The 15,000-nt window shown below is 39.7% G+C and overlaps 1 protein-coding gene across 3 annotated transcripts in view; it reads left to right on the forward strand.

Moving 5' to 3' along the window:
- ZFHX4 (zinc finger homeobox 4) overlaps window positions 1-15,000 on the forward strand; it is a 146,889-nt gene that overhangs the window by 1,424 nt on the left and 130,465 nt on the right. Inside the window, exon 1 of one of the 3 annotated variants that reach the window (XM_085314306.1) lies at window positions 1,050-1,314. The exons of the other annotated variants lie outside the window; for them this stretch is intronic. The gene's annotated coding sequence lies outside the window, so the exon portion shown is untranslated. Of the gene's footprint in view, window positions 1-1,049; window positions 1,315-15,000 lie in introns of those variants that run through there. 3 annotated transcript variants of the gene reach the window in all.

Here is a 15,000-nt window from a genome sequence, read left to right on the forward strand (position 1 = left end):
GGCTGCCGGGCCCCCGCCGGCATCATGCGCGCCGCGCCGCGCCGCGCTCCGCGCAGCGGGGAGGGCTGCCGGCGGGCAGGGTCCGGGGCGCTTTGGAGCGCAGCCTTGCTGAGATTTGTGAAGCGGGGGCCGGGGGGTAGTTGTTTTGCGGGACAAATGTCTTTTTTTTTTCAACCGAGGACTAAGATAAAAAAAAGGCAATCAATCATAAAATAATAATAATAATAAATAATAATAATAATAATAAAAGCCCACAGACAGAGAGAATGCAGCTCGGTGCCTGCTCTGTCTAACTGCTCGTGCCAGAATCAAGTGCATCCCTTCCCATCACGGCGGCTAATGGCAGACGCGTCCCTGCTTCCCCCTCCTGCCTGACATGAATTTTCCTTCAAAAATGCTAATAAACTTTCCCCCATCCGATGCCAACTTGCGGCGGTTCCCCTCCACTCCTCCCCTGCAGCATCTCTTCCCCCCCCCCCCCGCCCGGGCCCGGCCTCCCCAGCAGCAGCAGCAGAAAATGCCCGTGTTGGTATTTCTTTTGTTACCTGCGAGCCGGGCGGCCGGGGGTCTCTCCTCGGCTGCTTAGGGCACTGGGTCCAACCGAGAGAGGAGCCGCATCAGTCGGGTTCAGCTTGCTTCACCTCAGCGCCGTCCCGAGGAGGCTTTAGCCACCATTCAGTAACACACCCTCCTCCTCCTCTTCCTCCTTAGGTACCAAGGCAGAGATCGCAAACATAACACCCCCCTCCCCACCAAAAAAAAAAAAAAAAAAAAAAAAAACACCAACCAAAAGACAACTTGCCAGGCTGAAGATGGTGGATTTACATTAAGCCAGACACAGGCAGGTTCGCTCAGGAAGTCTGACCATCCCGTTTTCTGACAGTTGCATTTCCTCGGCTCCATTCCGTTCTCCACATTTTTTTTTAATTTTTCTTTTTATTAACCTTTATCGAGGATTATGTAGTTGGCAGGAGGAGAGAGAGAAAGACAGTGGAAACAGAGGGCTCTGGTGCTTTTGGGGTGGTTGCTGTGAGGATTTTTTTTTTTTTTTTTGGTGGTGTATTTTTTTTCAATATGTTTTTCCTGGATTTTCAGTGGCTCGATCCTTAGCAGCGGTACTGGAGTGTTTAAAAAGATCATATGTAGCATTATATTTTTAGTTTGGTGGTGGATGGATGGAAGAGGTAGTGAGAAGCTTTTGCAGCCCTGCCTGTTGTTGGTTAGATTGAGGCAGAGACTTGGCTGCGATTGGGACGCGACTGTGACATGGGCATCGATCGCTTCCATTGAGAGCAATGCAAAAACACAGCCTGGGTATGTAACACTCTCAGTGCCATCAACACTTGTTTTACTTTATATTTACTGGCAAAACTGACAGAACGAGCTGGAGTGCTTTTCTTTGAAATTAGGAATACAAACATTTGGAAGGGAAGGTGTACAAAGAAGATTGTTGAAATATATGGGGGGGTTGAAGGTTGGGGGGGGAAGCCTTAACCATCATTGCTCCACTTCCTATTCAACTGACTGTATTTAAGGAGTTTCAGTCTTTTCTTGACTGAGGGATCCTACTAAACTGGTTGAAAAAAAAAAAAAAAAAAAAAAAAGGACAATCAACCTTGAGGGAATATCTGCTGGTTTTCAAGGTTTGCGGTTTCAGCCGGTAGGAAGGCACACAAAAATAAAAGATGGCTAGCCAGCTGTTTTAACCTCTTGCACCTGGCTCCAGAGCTGGGGCTCACCAGGATTATTCAGTTATTCGTGCTATCTGTGCTTGAATATTTATAGTGTACGATCTAGAGATCCACACRCTGCATTGTAGCATCTCTTTATCCTGTAGTTGTGTGCTTTTTGGACTTTGTCAACATAAACATGTATTCAATAGTTTTCATTTTTATGATAATGAACATAGAGGGTCAATGAAATATAGAAGGAAAAGTCATAAATCTGCAAAAGTGAAACCTACCCAAGGAACAAAGAAAGGTCAGGTAAACCATCTGTGTAAGTCACAGTAATAGTACCTGCTGTTTGGTTTATGCAGTGATACTGGTTTATTATTCTCGAAAATGAAACTTGTCCACTAGATCAAGTTAAAACTAAAGGAAAACTGTAAAGATGGTAAATCGCATTATGTGCATCTTTCAGAATAGGGACACGTTTTTATTCCTAGCTTTTTGAATAGTTTAGGTTTATTTGTGAAGATGGTGCACCAGCAAAGAACATATAAAGGGGGCCGAGAAAAATCACTGTTTAATATTGCTGAATTTACTGCTTTCATTCTGACCATGAGCCTAAATTTACACAATGAAATTTGATTATCTCTAATAACAATATTAGATCCTGCACTGGATGGATGAGAATTGAGGTGGTTTTGTTGATTGCAAGGGTTTAATGTTGCATTTCAGAATCTGATGTGGTTTAGCCTCCCTTCCATTAACTGGAAAACCCCTGAGGTTTTACAATTATTTCTTAAAGATAATACATTTAAGATTGCATTGGTAGGCTGAAGAAAAGTCATAAAGGCAAGAAGGGAAGCCCTTAATAACTCTTGAGATTCAGACATGTTCAGCAGTTAGATTGGCTCTGACTTCACCAAGGGTCGACAATGTGTCATTTCCATGAAGCCAAATTGCCCTCTGCCTATATGATATTAATGTGCAAATCAATATTTCAGGGATTAAATTTCCCTTCTTCATTTTTTATGGTTTCTACCTCAATAAGTCTCAAGTCTATTAGAAGAGGCTGGATGATTTAAAATCTTTCACTGCAGAATGGCTTGTCGTAGGCTTGTTTCACAGACCGTYTTTTTGGATTTTCGTTATAAAAGACTAAAGGTATTCCAAAGAAGTTGATAGTCAATATAGGGACATGCTCACTGTTGTAAAGCCCTTGTTCGATTAAGAGCTAAAAAGGTATTGAAAATATAATATATATGTTTATATAATATATATACATTCTACTGCTTTAAAAATATTGTGTTAATCACATATTGATTTATTTCAAAATCAATTGAAGCTCCTTTCTTATTAGTGATTTGTTCAGCATTCTTCAGCCTTGTTGTTAATTTTCTTAAACAGCATGCATGAATTAATCTGCTGGTAGAATGTGTTTTGGATTTTCTTTGAAGCATATTTAAAACAAGGAATTTTTACCTATTTAAGCTAAGTGGTGTGAACAGTTTAGTGTTGCTGGGAAAGCCAGGGCACTGTTTCTGCACTTAGGRTTCAGCAATGTTTTAATGAAGCTAAGGGACATTTTGTAAATATTTTATGATTTCTACTTAGATGCTTATCAGCAGTGTTTATTAAGAGTTTCCTTTGAATATTCACGATCAGTTAAAAATTAAAATGGAGCTATCTGATCTGGAAGGAAATAATACATGACAGAAAATTTAGGTCAAAATATGAGGTTGTGACTTTATCACATAATCTTGGGAAGGCCCTACTGTCTATCATTTAGTGTTGTTTTATAGTCTTAGACCATCTGGACCAAGTTCCGCACAGCTGCATGAATTTCATATGTGATAGAACATTTTTTCCATTCAGTGTGAAATGTTCCTTCCTAAAAACGTACACCAGACTCGCTTAATTTAGTCTGCTAAAAGAAATGCACATGAAAAAGGACAAAAGGCTCTTTAATCTCTGCAAGCTGTTTGTTTTTCTTCAAGATTCCTGTCTGTTTGGGTTTGAAAAGTCATGTTTATTGAGCAGATGATTCTGAGGTGTGACATTAAAATAATATATGATTTTTGTGCTAGTTTCTGCTCTCCTAGTTAATTTGCAGAACTACTTTTTATGCCTGTCAAAACACACAGTTAATCTATTCTTATTTACAATTAATCTCAATAAAATTAATCTTAACTATGCCTTAGTCAGTAGCTTAAAATATCTAATTATATTCAATTAACTGCTGTCATAGTAATTAACACTGCTTAATTGCCTCTGCATATATTTATGTAAAGCTCATTAGTTACTGCTTGCTCTTTTTCTTCCTTTTCTCATTCCCATTTTTGTGGCTCTGAGAGCACTGACATAAAACCCAGCCTAGTTTTTGACAATTCAGATCTTAAGGAATCGGTGACAATGGCAATACATGTGTTTGTAACATGTTATGTGGGTAAATATATATGTTTTCCTATGCAAAAAAGGTATCAGAGAGGGGTCTCTGAAGAACTCCTAGCCCTCGCTCCCTCCCTGCCCCCCTTTCTCCTATCCCAGCACATACAAAAATATTTTCTAGCCTTGTTGATAGAAATATGAGAAGCCAGGTTAAGCTTTGTGTTTATAAATGAAGAGCTTTTCTGCATCTGCCTTGGGGCTGTACCCAGAAGGCAGAGCTTTGCTGCTCCAAATTCATTCAAAGGGTTAAAGACTTGGCCAAGGTTCAAACTGAGAAGCGCCCAGGGAAAGTGCATGTGAATATGTACAAGTTTCATGTAATTAGTGCTTAATTATATTAACATATGCAAATTGTCAACTTAGGAGCTTGTTGAGCTGGCAAAGATCAGCCAGGCACAATTGCTGTATTGTTCTGAAACAATAATGGATTTCAAGTTGGATTGTGAAAACACATAACTAGCTATCTAATTTAACTCATACCATGGTGAAATTTCATTAGTCTCCATGGAGACTGGTTTAATTGTGCTGACTAATGTTCTGGGCTGCAGAATGTCCTAAAAAGAAAGCGTTGTTTGCCTAATCCACCTTACAATGACACTTGTTTGTACATGTTTCCCTTGTGTGAGAATTTGCATATGCAAATAAATAGTTTCTCTGCCCCATTTGTCATGGCTGTTCATTACCCATGAAGAGGACATTGTTACTAGGCTGTTACTGAGTCTCCCAAGACAGGATAGTGTCAACCAGTCCAGCCACATTCTTTCATAATTTGTTTCTGATTAATAGACCAGAGTGAGGCTCATTCTATTCAGGCCTCTGCAAAGGGAAGGTCAGTTCTGTCACTGAAAAGAGTTTCCGCAGCAACTGAAGTTTTTGCTCTCCCTCCTCCCCCTCCTCCTCCCCCCCCCTCCCCGTTCCCTCTTTCTTTGGCTAAAATAATCATATTTAAAATAATGTAGTCTTGCTCTAAGGAATACCTCCGCTAATAATCTCCAGTTTCCTAAAGCAAAAGATAGGAAAATAAAGGAGATTCTGGTATTGGAATATTAATCCTGTTTTTGACAGAAAGGTAAACTGATATAATTGCTTTTCAGTCGAAGGAATGGGGGTTTATACAAGTGTGAAAGCATCGGAAAAGGATTAGCATTTTTTTGCATAATGAAAAGCTCTGTTGAATAGGGCACTGAATGGTTGACTGAATGACTGAGATGAAAGGAAGATGAAAATGCAGGCTCCTCTTTCTTTATGCCTATGTTCAGCTCTCCCTAAAGTTATGTTTGTCCAAGACTTGAGAAAACAAGCAGAAGCTCGGATTTCAGCAACTTTATAAGATGCCCCGAGTTTCCATCATCATGTGAAGTAATATGTATGAGAATAGTGCAGTGAAAGGATGATAAACACAGGTTTGTATGTAGAAGAGTTCCCGGAACATGACAGGCAAACCAAATATTGACTATTGGGTAGCAAGGCTTCCCAGTACTTTGCTTGGGGGAAAGAAGAAGGAGGGGGGGGCGTCAGGGAGGGAAGGAGTTATTTTGAAAGTTGCCAATGGAAATTACGCATCAAYGCAAAATAATCTAATAAAGTTCGGTATTCAAGGAAGCAGGATTTAGTCAATATCTATTTTAATTATTAAACTATTTCTCTTTTGGAAAAAGTTATGAGTTCTGACTCAGTGCTAAGTGTTTAAGTGGTATATAAGCCTTTCTGGGGAAAAAATTACTCTCTTAGTTAGGCTTTTCAAGCAGAGAAAGCTTACTACAATAAAAATTAATACGTGCACGTAATGAGTGAGGCTTTCGTCGTGACTCTATCAGTGTGCTCAGGTTATTTAAAACATTTACGGTAGGTTCAGGTGGCGAGAAGGGCCCYGGCTGCTCCTCTGCGGGCGGGGCTGGCCCTGCCGCCTTCAGCTGGAGCAGGATCAGGCCCCGAGACAGGGCTGCAACTGGTTAGCTGTTGACAATGTGATCAGTGCTTCTAATTATGTTCTCTCAACAGTAATTAGGGCAGTTAAAATACCATAAGTGTTGAGCCACTTTTGAAAGTGGGAAGTGGTTCTTTTGTATGTATGTAAATCAAATGCAGTGTGGATAATTATTTGTGTGTATGCATATTAAATAGRTTCTTTTTTTTTCAGGTCAACATAATTACCGATTTAGAGCTACTGTGGAAAGCTGCTGGTAGTTAGACTAACTATTAACTTGTTGGAGGGGGGGCAGTTGTTAGTTTGCAGAACATTTAGTTTGTAAATGCTTGTTAGTTCAGTGTTAGACTTGATTTGATAACACTTAAATAGCTAGAGATGCTTCTAAGAAATTAGAATAATTTATGGATAAATTAAGTAAAATTGCAAATGCAGGAAGTGCTTGGTAATAATAAAGTCATAAAGATTCTTGCTTTTTAGACAAAGATAGAGACCTTCCGTAGGGCTTGAAAATGTTTTGCTGTTAACTTTATGAAATTCCTTAAAACTTATTTTAAAAGAATAAGAGACATGCCAATGGGATATTCTTTCATTCTGGGAACAACTTATTAGTGTATTTCCATAAGAAATATGTGTTAATTTAAAAAATAAATTCATTTATATTTTAAAATATTGTTAACCAAGCACCATGTGTTGTCTCTGGCAACGTTCCAGCCACTGTAGAACTGGATAACACATGGGTTAATAATAACTTATGTGATGTCTGCATTCTTACTGAATGGGCAGAAACCCAGAACATTTAGATACTGAGATTCAGGATTTTACAGAATGAGATGTAATGCAGAACATGTTTACACGAACAGACGCACAGACAAAAAAAAAAAAAAAAAAAAAAAAAAAAAAAACACTATCTTTTGACAGTTGTGTTTACCTAATAGGTAAAACAAACCTAGCAGGTTTTGTATGGTTGGTGGCAGTGTTTCTCTCCCCCCCCCGCCCGATGTTTCCCCCTCTCCCCAAAGAAAATGGTACACACATCACTAATTATCAGGGTTCAGCAGAACTGTACAGACAAACTTGTTTTGCATAAATAAGGACAGCAGGATTTGGCCTTTAATCTATATTACTATATTTCTTTTTTCTTCTTAATTGTCACTCTGTAGCACTTTGATACCAGTGTTTTTAGTATAACTACAGCTTTTCAAGAATTCCAAACTAAGCCTGAAAACTTTGTGCCAGGCAGAAATGTGGCAGCCCTATTGCAGAATGCCTTTTTCTGTCCTTTTTCTGTTTAAACAAAATATTCTAAGGCATGGTTTAACCAATAGTTACCTAAATAAAAGTTTACCATATTCAGGCACTCTTTTTAGTGTTCACATTACTCAGAATCAACTTTGAATTTTTCAAAAAAGGAGTTTAGAAAGCAGTTTTTCCAAAATATGTTTTCTTTGCATTTGGTACTTTGGAGAACAATTTTAAATATGCTTAGAAACTAGGATTTCTTTACAGACAAATCTAGCATGCTTTTGGCACTCATGCTGATCTGATAGGCTGTACCAGCTCCTAAGTAGGTGTTATAGTCCTTTAGGTCAAGAGTTCACAAACTAAAGGTTGTATGTACGAGATAGACCATGGTGACTCTGAAAACTAACATTTACCAYATAGACTGCAATGGTGTGTGTGTGGAACAAACGATGCACACTTACATCTAAAGCTGTATATAAACAKACAAATATTCTGCCCCTAAAACAAAGAAATCCTTATGAAATGCTTCTGTTGATGTGAACCTAGGACACAAAAACCCTCAAAGAAATGAGAGCCTGATTCTTCCTATTCACCCCAGACCAAATTAACAAAAACTCATCTRAAATAAGGGCAGTTACATGGGTGTAAAGCTGGAAGGAGGTACAGTTTTGATACAGTTAGGAAACCAATCAGGCCTTCAGTTCCCAGTTTAAAATACTCCTGTAAAAAAAAATCATATTTAAAGGGTTTTATCTCCTCTCTCTGAACGACCATTTCCATTTACAAGGATGATGTGCTCGGCGCAGCAGGCACCGCAGGGTCTGGGAGCGGTTTGACGGAGCAGCTGATGGGGGCGATTCTGCCCCCTCCCCAGGTAGTGGCAGAGCGCAGGGCCTGGGAGCAAAGGCTGCCGCAGGCTCGCTCCTCCCTGTTTTGACACCGAGGCTCCTTTGGAGAGAAATACACCTAATCTGAGGTGACAAGGCACCTGTCACTGGTAGCACTCCAGCGTTTGGGACGCTGATGGAAATCTGGAGTAATCCCAGTTATTTCCACACTTGTTCCAGGAGATGGTAGTGTAACAGATCAGCGTATTCTCTCTTTGAAGAAAACAAAACYCGTAACTTCCTCCTTTCTCTTCACTTGTTGGGGAGGATCCTTCAGTTTTTGATATTCCGAAGGCCAGAGCTTTCCTAAGAAGAGAGAAAAAATCCTCAGATTTTCCAACTGTTACGTGATGATTTCAAAACCAGGTTTTCAGATGTGAGAAGCTATGGCTGTCCACCTTCTATTAAGAGTTTTTCCTTATTTAAGACCTAGCACTTCATGTGCCTTCCCCACGCCAGAAAATAAGGCTGTCAGTGAAAAGTAGCTGCTTAAACAGGGAATTTATTCCTGCAGGTTTCGCTGCGGTCCTTCTGTTTTTTTTTTTTTTTTTTTTTTTTTTTTTTTTTAATTGAAATACGAACATTGATTTAGCTTACAGCACTGAAGGTCTAAATTAAAGACAATGCAACACTTCTAAAACAAACTATTTAGCTACCTGGCAAATGTCACCCCCCCCACACACACACCCCTGAAATCCTTTGAGTTTTATGAACTGCTCACAAAAAAATCCCGTTGCCTGTCATTGAAATGCAGCAATCTCTGGGGTGGGAAGCGTCACCCTGGGCACAGCCGGCCATGAGCGACTCTGCAGCAGGACAGCTATACGGTTAAGGGCTTTATCCAGCAGGAGCAACTGATTGCTGAAGGGAAACAAAATACGATTTCCTGACGGGTGCTGAGCCGGCGCGCTAGGACGGGCGTTTCAGCTCCGCTGAAAAGCGTCACTGGAGTTTTAACAGTCGCAAGTGCTCAGGCCCTTGGATTTATCTCTTCCTTGACGGATGGCTTCCCCGGCGCTGCTGCAGTTTCCAGTTTTGACCTAGGGCCTCGTCCGAAGTCCGGTGCCGTCTCATCGATTTCCCTGGCTTTGGATCGGGCCCTCGCAAAGAAGAGTGCCATCTACTGAGTCACCGGGCGCAACTCACGCGGCGGGCAGCGTTGGCGGGCAGCGAGCGCCCGCCGCCCGCCCCGGCCCTGCTGGGAGCCCTTTCTGAGAGCGCAAGGCAGAGCCGTGCGGTCACCACTTCTCCCGAGTGGGTGGAAAGGCAGCAAGATACAACGGAGTCAAAAATGTTAGTATTTAAATATAGCAGAAACCGGGAGCGTAACAATAACTCAGCTACTACGGAGTAAATTCAACCATCTGGAGAGTGTGACACAGCCAGAGAGGGGGGAGAAAAAATCTTGAAAGCGAAGGATTTCATTGCATTTTGAAATTTATTCTCCAGGCAGGCTGCTGCTTTAACGCTGAACAGCGTAGGTCTGTGAGTGGTTTTGTGTATCAAAGACGTACGTACTGAAACACCTAGCTTCTTGCCACAATTGGATGCGAATGATAATGTTTTGGGACCAGAGTTCCTTGGCCCAGCTCTGAGTTTACTCATATCTATCAGTCTGTTTTGCAATGTTGTCATTATTTAAAAGCAAATTTTTAAGGCTCTTTGATTTTTTTTTTAATACATATAATAGCAGGGAAGTACAGACATTCCTGGTTTCAGTTATAGCTGTATAAATGGCTTGAATTTGCTCTCAGCATATTTTTTACATGATTGTAACAATTGGAAGCAAATATATTAGAAATATTTTAGGTTCATTTAAAAATCTATGCAATTTAAACAAACGCTGAATTGTGTAATGGTTTGTCTGGGAATTACTTAGGCTGCACAGCGTAATAATATTTTATTAGCTGTCATTTGTTTTCAAGGAAGAAAATGGTGATTTTTTATGTTGGGTGTTATATGTGAAAACTTGGCACTGGAATGGGACAGTCCCTCAATGCAAATTTCTAAAAAGGTGGGACAGTAGTTGCCCAAAAGGTGAAGACTTGAGAAAAACTGGGGTGGGTCATTTCTTTCCTGAAAAGAAGCAGGGTACAGATTAGGAGCCATTAAGGTTTGCCAGGAGTTGCTGGTCATAGAAGCCTGTTTAAGTGCTCACTGTCAACAAGGAAATCATGGGCAGCACTTAAAGTGGCTCACCTCTGATTTATTCATAAACCTCACACGAGCACTTGGCTTTGTTCTTGCTCTGGTAAGGGGGAACTGATGCCAATAAGAACAGGAATAAAGAGCTTCTTGCATGGTCCAAAAGTGAATAGCACTTTATCTCAAAGCATGACCTCCATTCCCAAGATCTGTTGTGTTACAGTTGACTCCGTCTGGATGTGTATTCTCAGATGAATTACTAGAAGAGGTTATGACAAATATATACTTTGTAAACCCTCTAGATGTAACAAGAACTATGCAGCAGGAACTTAGGTTCTAACTTGACAGAAAGGTTGCAGTACACATAGTGAACTGAGAGATTTCTGTTTCAGACAGCGTTTTATGCTAGTGTTTTTAATGTGAGTCAGAAAACAGTATGATTGTGTGGCTGCGATTCAAGTGGATATTTTATATTCCATTTTATATTCTTTAAGGGATTCGTTAAAAACTCAGATGTTTTGATAAATGTAGACACACAAAAATGCAAAATAGTTTTGAGATCAAAAAAACAAAAGGGAAAAAAAAAAAGATTGACTTAGTTTTTAGGCATACGTGATTTCTGTTGCTTTATTTTTGTTTCTCTAAAAAAGGCAAAGTGGTGCTGGCAATCCACAGTGGGGGAAGGGACCTTTAGAAGACGGTCAACTGCCATGTTTGCACTGGGGCAGAGGTTGAGTACAGTTACTTAAATCCCCAGAGAAACATTTAGTTAACGCTAGTCTCTTTCTGATCCTGTCTGAATCTGGTTTTCTTTTCTGCTTTTTAATGAAGTTTGTTTGCTGCTATGCCTAGGATATGTTTTTAAACCGACTTGCATTTTCACAACAGATTTGACCAAAAGAGTCATAATGGAAGACAGTGATGAGAGTTAATGATACGTCTTTGATAAAGCAGTCCTCGTGTGCAATCTGATCACAGCCATCAGCTCATTTGTCATGGCTGAAGTGAAAATGTCAGGACCAATGAGTGTATCAGTGCTGAAGGGGGCGAAAGGGCTTTTGGAGACACTTTTGTGCTGGGAGTGGGCCATAGCTTAGATGCAGCTCTAGGGAAATACTGGGATTAGCCAACTCTGTGCACAAATCCCTAGCATAACAGAATTAGTTGGGAAAATGAGGTTTGTTAGTGGAAAAAAAAATCTGTAGAACTGCTCTAGGCTGCAGCCCAGTAACTATGCAAAACAGTAGGACATTTTGTTAAAATAATTTTAGCAATGTGAATTTATACACATTCCAGTACAAATCACAATTGGTAGCCAACATTTTAACAAAACCAATCTTAATGTATTTTGCATATGTATGTGGGTTTGGTTATTGAAAAAAATAGTACATTTAAAATAAATATGGTCTTTGAAATCTTAAAAAGAGATTTTTCTGAGTTTGACATGAAACACACTGGAATACAACTTATTTAAATACCAACCAGTGCTGTTGGTATTTTTGCATGGGTTAGTTCATATAAAAGCTAAGGTCAGTCTCCCTGCTGTAGGCATTTCTTTACTCAGAAGGTGTAATTCCTTCCATAGGAACATACTGATTTCCAAATTGGGACTCTGGTCTAACTATCCTCTTCTCTGTTTAACTGGTCTGTACAAGATGCTTCTGAAGAATATCACAGTAGGCAGATGAGGGATAAGCTATTGTATGTGCCTGCCTTGCTGTGATTGCAAATGCAAATTTTTTAGACCTCTGAAGAGCAAGGTTTAATATCCCTTACAAATGTTTTTGTTCACATTCATTACAATAACTCTGGATACTTTTGGCAGCCAATTTCCATTCTCTTTTTTTAACCTCAGTAAATTCATCTCAATGGTTTCCTGCAGCAATGAGTTCTACTGCCTAACCCCTTTTCCCCTCTCATCATCAGTTTTTAATTTGTCATAGCTTAGCTTTCTTGGAAATCTGCTAGTTCTTGTCTTTTGGTAAGCCTCTTCTCTTTCCTTCTTGTTAAATATCTGGGACGAGCAGGGTGTTTTTTGCCACTGTGATGTCTATAAAGATTCTGAAGAAATTTTGATGTATTTGAGGTGGGGATCATAATTATCGGGCCTATTCAGCTGATATCAAAGCGCATAGGTGTTTAACTGCGGAATCGCATTACCTGCACTGTTTCAGCACAACAGGAGAGAGGGTGAGTTATTCCGTCTCCAGGATGTGGGGAGTTTACCGAGGAATTGTCTGAACATGAGACGTGTAGATGCTTGTCCGTCTGGCTATATCGGTTAATAATGGCTACTGGCCATTGGAGGGAGAGTTACCTGTTTTCCTGTCCTTCCCATGTGTTTGAGAGTGCAGCGTTGGGGCTGTTTCAACTTCACAGGATCCAACTTTCATGCTGAGGTGGTGCAGCAGACTGCCAGCTTTGGGCTGAAAGGAATTTTTCCTTAACCTCGTGTTGTTACTGAGGTGCGGCCGCAAGTTTGTCATCTTTCCTTTGCCTTTGTAATGGAAATTGCAGATCAAAATTAAGTTTGGTGCCAGCTCCGTTGTATGACCGATTGSTAGCTGCCACCATTACCATGGCTGAGCACAAGGCCTTGATGACCGACCGGGGGTGCAGCAAAGAAAGGACTAAGGGGTCCTTGGCGCAGTCCAGGTTATTAGTGTGCCTGTGTGCCGTGAGCATTGCACGGTATTCGTCCGTTGTGCAAAGAGGCCGTTCCGGCTCTCTGTCCCTTTTTTTTCTTTTCCCAAAGTTGGGCATAAGTTTGGGAGCAGGCAGAACTTCAGGCATATGCTGATCGGAGGGGGTGGAGAGGAGCGGATGTGTGGAAGCGCCTTAGGCTGTGCCTCAGATACCAGGTAATCGCCTCTGGTAAGCCCRGGCTTCCTCGCAGCCAGCTTGCAGCTAGCGTATGAGCCTCCCTTTTGTGGTCAGAGGCTTCAGGCCCGTGGTCCTTCTGGGCCTTCTCGCGCTCTGAACATGGCCACAGGGACTAAAGATACCAGGTAACCTTGAGTCTGGCGCAGAAATTTGTAATAAAGCTGCAGCCTCTAGCCTTTAAACTCCAAACACTTTGCTGTTTATGCGTGTCAGTGTGAGTGGCAGCAGCAAAGTAATTTATTTCATCTAACTAGTACTTATCTTTGTTAGGAGTCATCTGAAGATTTCTTCCATTTCATGTACAGTGAATTGTCCTCTTTTAGATAATGTGCTTGTACAACCCCCCCCCTTTTTTTTAATTCTATTGATTTACAGTATTGAAGTGAAATATCTGATACCTGTTTCCTGCACTTTGACTGTATGTAGTCAAAGAAGCTGAGGAGATCCTTCCCTCCCCTCCACAAGCCCTTTAGCTGTTTTAAATGTATAATTATCATTGCATGTCATTTGATAGCTGCACTAATTGCTGCCAACCATTGTCTGTTTGCACTTAATGCTGAAACCTGATCAACATCCTGCTTTGGTTGATGTTTGGTGGTAAACTTTAATTAACTCTTATTGCATTGAAGAAGAGCTCAGTCTCTGTGCTAACTAATCATTTACCTTCATTATGTCCTGACAGCTCCACTTGTTCCTGGTACTAATAGATACACCAGTCAGTAAATAAACCTGCAAACCTTCATGCCTTGAAGTTGTTCCACATTGATATTTTGTTGCTCAAAGTATAATGGGGTAAAGATAATTATTTCAGTTAGTTTTGTATCTCTGCTTTTCAAGACACTGATCTCAGATTGCCTTTTTCATGCCAGACAATATCATTTTAATAGTAACTGTAGATTTAAGATAACATTATTCCTTCAACATGGTTCCTATATACATGCATCTTTTGAATCAATACAATTAAGCTTGTCTCCTGTTGGAATTCTTGTAATTATTTTTCCTGAAATACTTTTCCTGTAATGATATTGAAGTTAAAGTAATCAGGTTACTGGCAGATCATGTAAAATTCAACTCAAAATTGCTGGCTGCTTGATTTTAATTTGTCTGACATCAAGTTTGTTTGAAAAGGGATAATATGTGGTTAAACCAAGGAGCTTATAATTATGGTTGACATTTGTTTGTTTATAATGAAATCTAATTAAAGTTCATACATTTTAAAACACAAAAGTTAATTACTGAATTGCTCACTTCACTTATGCACAGCAGTCAAATTAACTTGCAGTGCAAAAAATGACAAAAGACTATGCATAATAAAAACAAAATGCCCAGCTGATCTTGGCAATACAAAACAAATTTGCCATGATAATATTCTAGAAAAAGCAAATACTTTATTAATAACTAAACAGTTTAAAAAAATATGCTGTATTTTCACTCACCGTGCTGATTTTAATAAAAAGTAATATTTAATGTTTAGCATAACTTACAATACCCACACCTTTCTTTTGTAGATGCAAAATTAGAAAAATGCTACACATTCCTTTTAGATGTGCTTAAAGACACAATCTTTTATTTTTTTGTTTTCACCAGGACTCTTTCTGCAATCATTTGGATTTGTAGTGTACCTCTGAGAACTGGAATGTTTGCTTGAGTACCTGATTTGGGATAACTTTGAAAAAGATAATTACATCATTGTTATCATGCAAGGAATTTAACATTAGACAAAAAAAAAAAAAAAAAAAAAAAAAAAAAAAAAAAATATATAAATGAAATAAAAAACAAAAAAAAAAAAAAAAAAAAA

Source organism: Rhea americana, unplaced genomic scaffold (genome assembly GCF_003343005.1).
Source record: "Rhea americana isolate MKP2758 unplaced genomic scaffold, rheAme1 scaffold_40, whole genome shotgun sequence".
Lineage (NCBI taxonomy): Eukaryota > Metazoa > Chordata > Aves > Rheiformes > Rheidae > Rhea > Rhea americana.